At 37.6% G+C, this 7,830-nt stretch overlaps 1 protein-coding gene across 1 annotated transcript in view; it reads right to left on the reverse strand.

The window, feature by feature from the left end:
- CYSLTR1 (cysteinyl leukotriene receptor 1) overlaps window positions 1–2,538 on the reverse strand; it is a 21,644-nt gene extending 19,106 nt beyond the window's left edge. The window contains exon 1 of the mRNA XM_006916146.1: window positions 2,249–2,538. The gene's annotated coding sequence lies outside the window, so the exon portion shown is untranslated. The remainder of the gene's footprint in view (window positions 1–2,248) is intronic.
- Between the last annotated feature and the right edge of the window lie 5,292 nt (window positions 2,539–7,830).

Consider the following 7,830-nt stretch of genomic DNA (forward strand, 5'->3'; position numbering starts at 1 on the left):
CTTCCTCAACACTCTTGATATCTTTTAAGGAGAATAATTATATTTCTGTGGCTCTTATTTTTTAGAACGCTCTTCTTCTTGCCTGAAAATGTAGGCACTGCACAAGCTGTAGTCCTTGGTCATCTCTTAGATTTGCTTTTTCTAAGCTGAGCCATTCTTATGGCCTTGGCTATCTTTCACACTTCTCAGATTTAACTTTGGCCTCTACCTCTTACCCATCACTTACATTTACGGCCATTATTTCCAATCATCTTCAGATAATGCTTCTTGGAATTTTTGCCGTCTCCTCAAACTCAAAAATAATCATGTCCTATGCTCCCCACTTCCATCCCCAAATTACCTATTTCTATGAATAGTAGTAGCACCACTGCCCAGATCTCTACAGTTTCAAAATTTCAGACGTCTCTGACTTACTCCTTTCCTGTGCTGCCTGTATCTAATCACTCACCAACTTCCATCTAATATTCCTTTTACATATCTCTTGCCACTAACTTAGCCTACAGCCTTAACTCCCACTCTTTCTGTGGCCTCCTCATCTTGTTTTTTTTCAAATGTAGTCACAGCTATGAAACTCTGCCAGATTCATCTCAAAATGTTTTTTCATCATGTCCTTGCTTATTCAAAGTTTGCCGATAAGATTTTTCATTAAAAAGTGCCTGGAATTGAATGTCTAATTATCTTGCCTTAAACTTCCACCCAAATTTATTTTGTGTTACTCCTCAACGCAATCCCTTTACCCTAGCCAGATTATGCTCCTTGGTGTACCTTGTAGGTACACCTGTAAGTTCCCCAAGGGCAAAAACTACATCTTACCTTGCTTTGTGCCACATACTGTATTGAGTTTAATTAATACTTGTTAAACTGGATTACAACATATTTGAGAGATTTTAACAAGAACATAAGAAATAGCAAAATGGATCAAAGTAGAGGTTCATGTAGAGCTATGTTATTTGGGAGATTATGATAGTTATCCTTTATGGCTTTAGATTCACAAGGTTGGATATGTACCTTATGGGTCTGTGCCGTTCTTTTAATCCCTTATTTTCAACCAATCATACAGCAAAGGTAAATTTATAATTTCTGCACCATGGATAAATTTGTTTTTATCCTAGATAAATAGTTCCTAAACATATCAAAATTTCGATTAAAGGTAGAAGGGAAAAGTTAGTAGAATATGAAATTAATGATTCTGGATTAGAAAGACACCAAAATGCTGGATTCAGATATGACTAAATCTGCAAACTCTAACCTACAATTCTATTTGAGTTCACTGGCTCCCAGGCTGATTTATTTCATTTGCAGGAACTGATTGGCATACAATGCAGTCCCAAGTCCAGGTTTAGTTACATTTTGTTTTTGAATAATCACCTGATAAATGTATGGTGTCATGGCTTCTTTCTAGGTTTCAAAACAATCAGAGCTTTGGAAGGCAGAACAACTGAATTCAAGATTCAAGGATTTTTCTTTTTCTTTTTTTTTAGGTAGAGATGGAATCCACCAAACCATTTGTTTACCCTTAAAAATAGCTTCTTTGCCGTTTAAGAAGAAGAATGCTCCTGGCCAATTATTTTGATTAAAATGTATGAAGTTTTGGCTCTGTGTGAACCTGGTCTATGTCAAATATGTTTAAGTCACTAAATAGATCATGCAATATTCTTTTATTCATTTATAGTTCTGAGAGCTTTCTATTTTCAGTGTCCAGTCATAACTTGTCAATTTCTAGTTGTGTGGTATGTTTCCAGAGAATTTCTTAACCTGAGTCTATTTTCTTATTTCCAAAACAAGGATAGTAACACTTACCCTGCCTAAATTGTAGGATATTGAAAGGTTCAAGTAGTATAATGAATGTGAAAATACCAGATCATTCTTCACTGGTTTATCTTCAACAGTCACTGTATATATATATTTTTCATATTGGAGGAAACTGCCAGTACAGATTAGAGAAATGATATAAAGCCATTAAAATAGAATTTTAAAATATTCCCTGTATTTCCAACTTAATTACAAAGGTACTGTAGGCTTGGGGAATGTCATATCGAACCCCTAGTAGAAGTACTGAGCAATACTTGTTGACAGACTTATTAGATTATCAAGCTCTGGCCAACAAATAAAACAGAAAGAATTCATACTAGCAGCCTAATTTAAAGCAGGTAGGGCAGATCCCAGAACTCTTGGGAATTTGCTAAAATCAGCATAATTTTACTACATGCAGTTCTGGTCCTAGCATTGAAACGTTGACTCTCCTTACCTGCTAACTTCAAGGTTGCATTCACTCTCGGAAGCAAGCTCCAAGTCTTCAGTAAATCCAGTCTACCTGGTTTCCTTGAGAAATAAACCTTCATTGGTGAGCTGCACAGTGAATCTGAATACACCAGAGGGTCCTGAAAGTACACTCCATTCACAGGGCGCCTGCTTTTTAGGCAAGCTTCTTTGAAAAGCTGGGTTGCTGCTATTTTTAAAAAGAGAGAGGGCAGGGCACATATGCTAGCCAATGTATACAGATTCTTCTTCCTCTTTCAGATTAGTCCTCAAACTGTTTAAAGCACGCCTAAGTTTGGCTTCTCTGGTGTCAAGTGGGGGAGGGGAAAGCAGAGGGAGGGAGGAAGAATAGAAACTGGAGACTTGCAGGTTGTTGTGTGTATAAATGAAGTTTTATCTCTAACTCCAGGAATAGAATCCTCAGGAAATCACACAACTGCTCTGAGATGGGAAGCAGGAAGGCGTATACTATATCTAGCTTAGTTCTCTCTGATTTTTATGACTTGGGAGTGGCTAAACTATTTGTAGGCAGAGAAAAATAATCCTACCAGTATATGCTAATCTAACTGCCATTATATGAAACTTGATTTTAGGCAAGATAAAATTTCTCTCTCTCTCTCTCTCTCTCTCTCTCTCTCTCTCTCTCTCTCTCTCTCACACACACACACACACACACACACACACCCCTTTATGATGGTTGTGGCTCTATCCACATTCTTAAAAGGCTTAGTTTGAGCTTGGTTTCCCCAAATCCCTACAATACATTGCTCCCACTGGATTAAAAGTGAGTTGTTTTCTGTTACACTCTGAATGGTCTGGAATGACTGGGCTTGCTGCCAGGGATTCTGTGTTAGGAATTTGGAAGCCAGGTAAATGCTCTTGACCTTTGGCTATGCTCTGGGGTGTTGGACATATGGAATACTCTGTCCAGCTTCTGGAGAATGGGGAGATGCCAGTCTGCTATGTGCTGATTTGAGCTTGGGGAAGCACCTTCATGTTATGAACCAAATGATGTGAGTTGGTTACATCAATTATATTGAGTTATATTAAGATACTCTGTATGGGGATAGGCATATTTATGTTTATTTTAATACTCTTTAAAACAAAGCCCTGTAACTAATAACTAATTTGGTTGTACTCAGTAAAACATGAGCCCAGCAACAGCCCTCTGGTCTGCTACGTGCTGCAGGAATAAAGCCATTTACTGAAAATGGCTTTTGCACCTGTAGTTACCAGAATTATCTCACAGCCAACCTAAAGCCAGAGCTCTAAGGTTTCTCAGATCTTCATTTTCATTCATAGAATTCTTGGTTGTGGTAGTGGTTGGGGAAAAAGGCTAACAAACCAAATTAAAGGGGGTGGGGATAAAATTTGGACCCAAGACCAGACTCTTTAATCATCTCTGTTTTTTTTTTTTTTAATTACTAAAATGACACTACTACAATTTCTTCAACTGAGTTTGGATCCCCAGAGATATAGGGGAAAGTTCATAAGGGAGATAGAGGGTGAGCTATCACTTCCTCTCCAGTCTGGACTGTTACAGCCATCTTCAGCTATGGTGGAAGGGTAGTTCATACTGAGGTAAGGAAGAAAAGAGAAAGGAGCTAGATCTTTGAGCTTCAAGATGGCACCACAACAGCTATGGTAGAGAGGGGATGCCCAGTGTTGTTTCTGTGTCCTTTCCTACTCATTTCCTTCCTTAACTGCTTATGTGCTTCCTGAGTAATGAGAAAGGCAGTGCTCCACCCATTCCCAATTAGGTCTTTGCCTTGTACAGCTGCATCAACTTATACCATGTTTTTTATGATTGACTGCAGATTTTTTAAATCTCCTTTCCTCACTTCTCCATCCTTTCTTTTCTTTTCTGTACACCTTCATTACATACTTATCCTCACATTTTCTATCATTTCAGAAAATAGTAAAATACTCAGACTGTTCCTTCTTTGCTGCCATCTCTCACCTTTTTCTCATTTTTTCAGACTCTTTCAGTTCTTACTTTATTATTGAGGTATAGAGAGTACCAAGTAGGGAATGGTGAAGGAGAGGGAGGATGACATGTAATTGGATGGAGACTCTGTCTTAGCGAAGTAGGATTTAGGTAGAAGGTTAAAAGATTTCCAGTCATACAACATTCACAACATTAACTATGAGCCATAGGATTCATAGCTTACATGAATTCATAGAGCTTAAAAAGGGCCTTGAAAAATCATTTTGTTTTGAATTTTTATTAAATTGAATTCCTGAGGGTATGACAGGTCCCTGGCTCATTGTGTCCCCAGCTGTTAGCTCATTACATTGTTTGGTTTGTCAAAAAAAATAATCTAGTGCAGCTCTTTTACATTACAGATGAGGAGAAAGGCCAGAGCAAAAGAGACTTTTTCAACATGTATTTATTTTACCACAAAATCAAGAGGAGTCATTTTTTTCTTCCAGAACTGAAATTGTTCCACAATCAATACTAATAGCACTTTGTACAAGGTAGATAAAGAAGAGTGTTACTATACTCATAGCTCAGTTCTATATACACATGTACATCATTCACAGACACTGGGATTGCCTTGATTCATCCTTTAGTTTTAACTTATAGAAATGCAGAAACAGTGAAAAATATGTCTAGCTGTGGAAATACGGCTCATCACTTTCCCTCTTCCTGCCCCAAGGCCTATCCAATGGGTATAAAGCAGCCTTGGATTATCATTTCTGGTGAGGCCAAGGTGCACTAATTGAGAATTCTGGTGAGTTTGAATGAATAACATTTACTCTACCTGTAGAACAGATTAGCATAGACCGCCTAGGAGAGATGGTACAGATCATTTAAGCCAACATTCCTACATTATTCTATGCTGTCTAATGCAGTAACCACTAGCTATGTGTGGTTATTTAAACTTAAATGTAAGTTAATTAAATTAAATCCAATTAACAATTCTATCCTTCAGTCACACTAGCCACATTTCAAAGGCTTAATAGCCACATATGTATAGTGGCTACTGTGTTGGACAGCTCAGATTTAGAATAGATTTTAAAATTAATACCATGTTTGGGTTAGGGAGTATCACTAATAAAAGGTCATATATGTAAGTGCCAAAGTTGGGAAAAGAACCCAGGTTTCTGGATTCCCAATCAAGAGTAAGCAGATTCATTTTCACCCCCTTTGTACTGATTTCTATCTCAGTGTGGCTCTTTGTGCATAATTGAGGCATACTGAGCGTGTGTAACTTTATGTGTGGGCTTTGAATTTTCAGGAAGAACATCTAGTTAGCATGGATGAGGGAACTTCTTTGCATGGATTTATACAGTTCTTGCCTTTCTCCCCTGACAGGATCAAAGAAGAAAATACACATAAAGTTGCAGTGAAAAGTAAAAAAGTTATAAAATGCAAGGTGTAGTAATGTTGATAAACTCTAGCTTGACTTCCTTCTAATTGGTATTTGCCCCTCAGTCCAGGTGGAGCTGAGCGTGGGTTGGGAGATAGACTGGATTGTTGGGTCATTTTGGCAACCAAAGTGAGAGAGTCTGATGGGTGCATGTGGTCAGGGAATCCGCTAATAGCTTGCAAACTTAGGAACTGGGGCCGCTTGGACTTGTCCCCACCTAAACTTTTGCTTCAAGGGAGGATCGATAATGGAGGAATTAGGCAAAGACCTTGAGTGAGAACTAGGCCTTTCCTTAATTGAAGGAGAATTCACTGTACTATAACTTCCTGGTGAAAATTCTGCTATAACTAGAGACTAGTCTACTGAGAGTTATTTTAGAGGTGTGTAAGAACTCCGCAGTTCCTCAAAGCTCCTGCTACCTAATTTGCTAACATAAGCCTGAAATACCTTTAAGTGTAGTTCATAGTGAGAGTTCTCTATTAGATGCCTTTAAATTCAGAACCACTAAGGAGACGTGACCTGAGGACTGACTCTCATAGGAGAGGTCATCCACTATGGATGGGGATTTTAGTGTTCTTATTAGGGAAGAAATGATGATGATAATGTCAGCTCTGGCTATTTCACAGTATTTAAAAATCAAATAAAATGGGAGCCATGGAGGAGCTTTATAAACTAAAAGGTAATATGCAGATAAAATTATTGCATTACCTGTTTCTCCATCCTCCTCTCCTACACAGTGTTATTTCTTACCCAAGATATTGCATGAGGTCCTATAAATAAAATTTGAGAGAGAAATTTGAGTAACTTTGAGATAATTTGGGACCCTGTAGGGTATTATAATCCCAGGGCAAGAAATTATTGCCATGGAGGATCTAGTTGCAAAGACCCACTTTTATGTCTGCAGCTAAGTTTGCCACAGTGACAACATCTGCCATGTATATTTATATATGTTTTCTGTGTGTATGATCTAATGAAGTGCTATCTGTAAAACTGCCTTAGTCATTGGAGCTCCCTGAAGGTAAGGTGAAATGTTTATTTGACTTGAAAATGGAGTCCTAAAACCTGGGTTTATTTTGGCTCCATCATTTTTGATGTGACCTTGGAGAGATCAAGTCATTTGTATTTTTTGAGCATCAGTATTCCATTTTGTAATTAATAATGGCAAAAGGTTAATAATCACCACTCTGTTACTTCACTGAGAATCAGAGTGAGCTAATGCATGTGAAATGCTTGTGAACTATAAATAGCTGTACAAACAACCTCATAGTTATTTCCTAGTATCAGGTGAGATCCCCCAGATACGTGCTCAGAAGCTGTTTTTGACATGTTTTCTTTATCTCAGCAGGGACCAATCAACTATCTAGCCAAGAGGGGAAACTGACTTAAACATTTGATTTTGGGGTCTAGCCTATAACCTAGCTTCACCTTTCTTACTGAGATACCCTTACTTAAAAAAAAATACAAGCAGAAGTAGATGGGAGTATAAATTTGAAAGAAATAAAGCATGTTTTTAATGTCTTCAGCTCCCCCTTTTCTTTTCAGCATTCCTTCCCCTAAAAGGAGTAGAGGGTAGCAGAGGAAACTACACTGAAAAGTTGTATGCACTAGTGGTTAGTTGTATAAACTCTGGAGGTAGACAGATTTGGGCTGAACCTTGGTTCCACCATTTACTAGTTGTAATCTTGGACAAGTTATCTAACCTCTTGGCTCCTTATATTCCTGGTCTGTAAATAGGGACAACAATTACACTACTTTATGGGGTTATTATGAGGCTTAAATGCAATAGTGCCTGGCACAAATTATGTTTCCAATAAATACAGCTTTACTTTTATTCACACTATGGCTTTGCTTACTCAGATTTATTTATATTTTTAAGTTACCAACCAGGAAATAGATACTGTCTCAAAGAATGACTTATGTTTTGGAGCATTAAAAACTTTGCTATATCTTAGCCTTGCTAGTTTGATGGGTTGGTGGTTTGTACAAGTGAGCCCTCAGGCAATATTGGGAACAAATTTGAATACAAAATAAAACCTTGATTTTTTTTTTAATGATATTTCCAAAGCTTTTCCAATTTACACTTTTTTTTGGGTGTTTTTTTTTCTTTTACTTTTGCTTACAGATAATCAGAGTGCTTTATTTGATATTGATTATCTCATAAATATGTGTATCCCTGTTCTGTCCAGATGCCCCTGAC

The sequence above is a fragment of the Pteropus alecto genome, unplaced genomic scaffold, assembly GCF_000325575.1.
Source record: "Pteropus alecto unplaced genomic scaffold, ASM32557v1 scaffold126, whole genome shotgun sequence".
Lineage (NCBI taxonomy): Eukaryota > Metazoa > Chordata > Mammalia > Chiroptera > Pteropodidae > Pteropus > Pteropus alecto.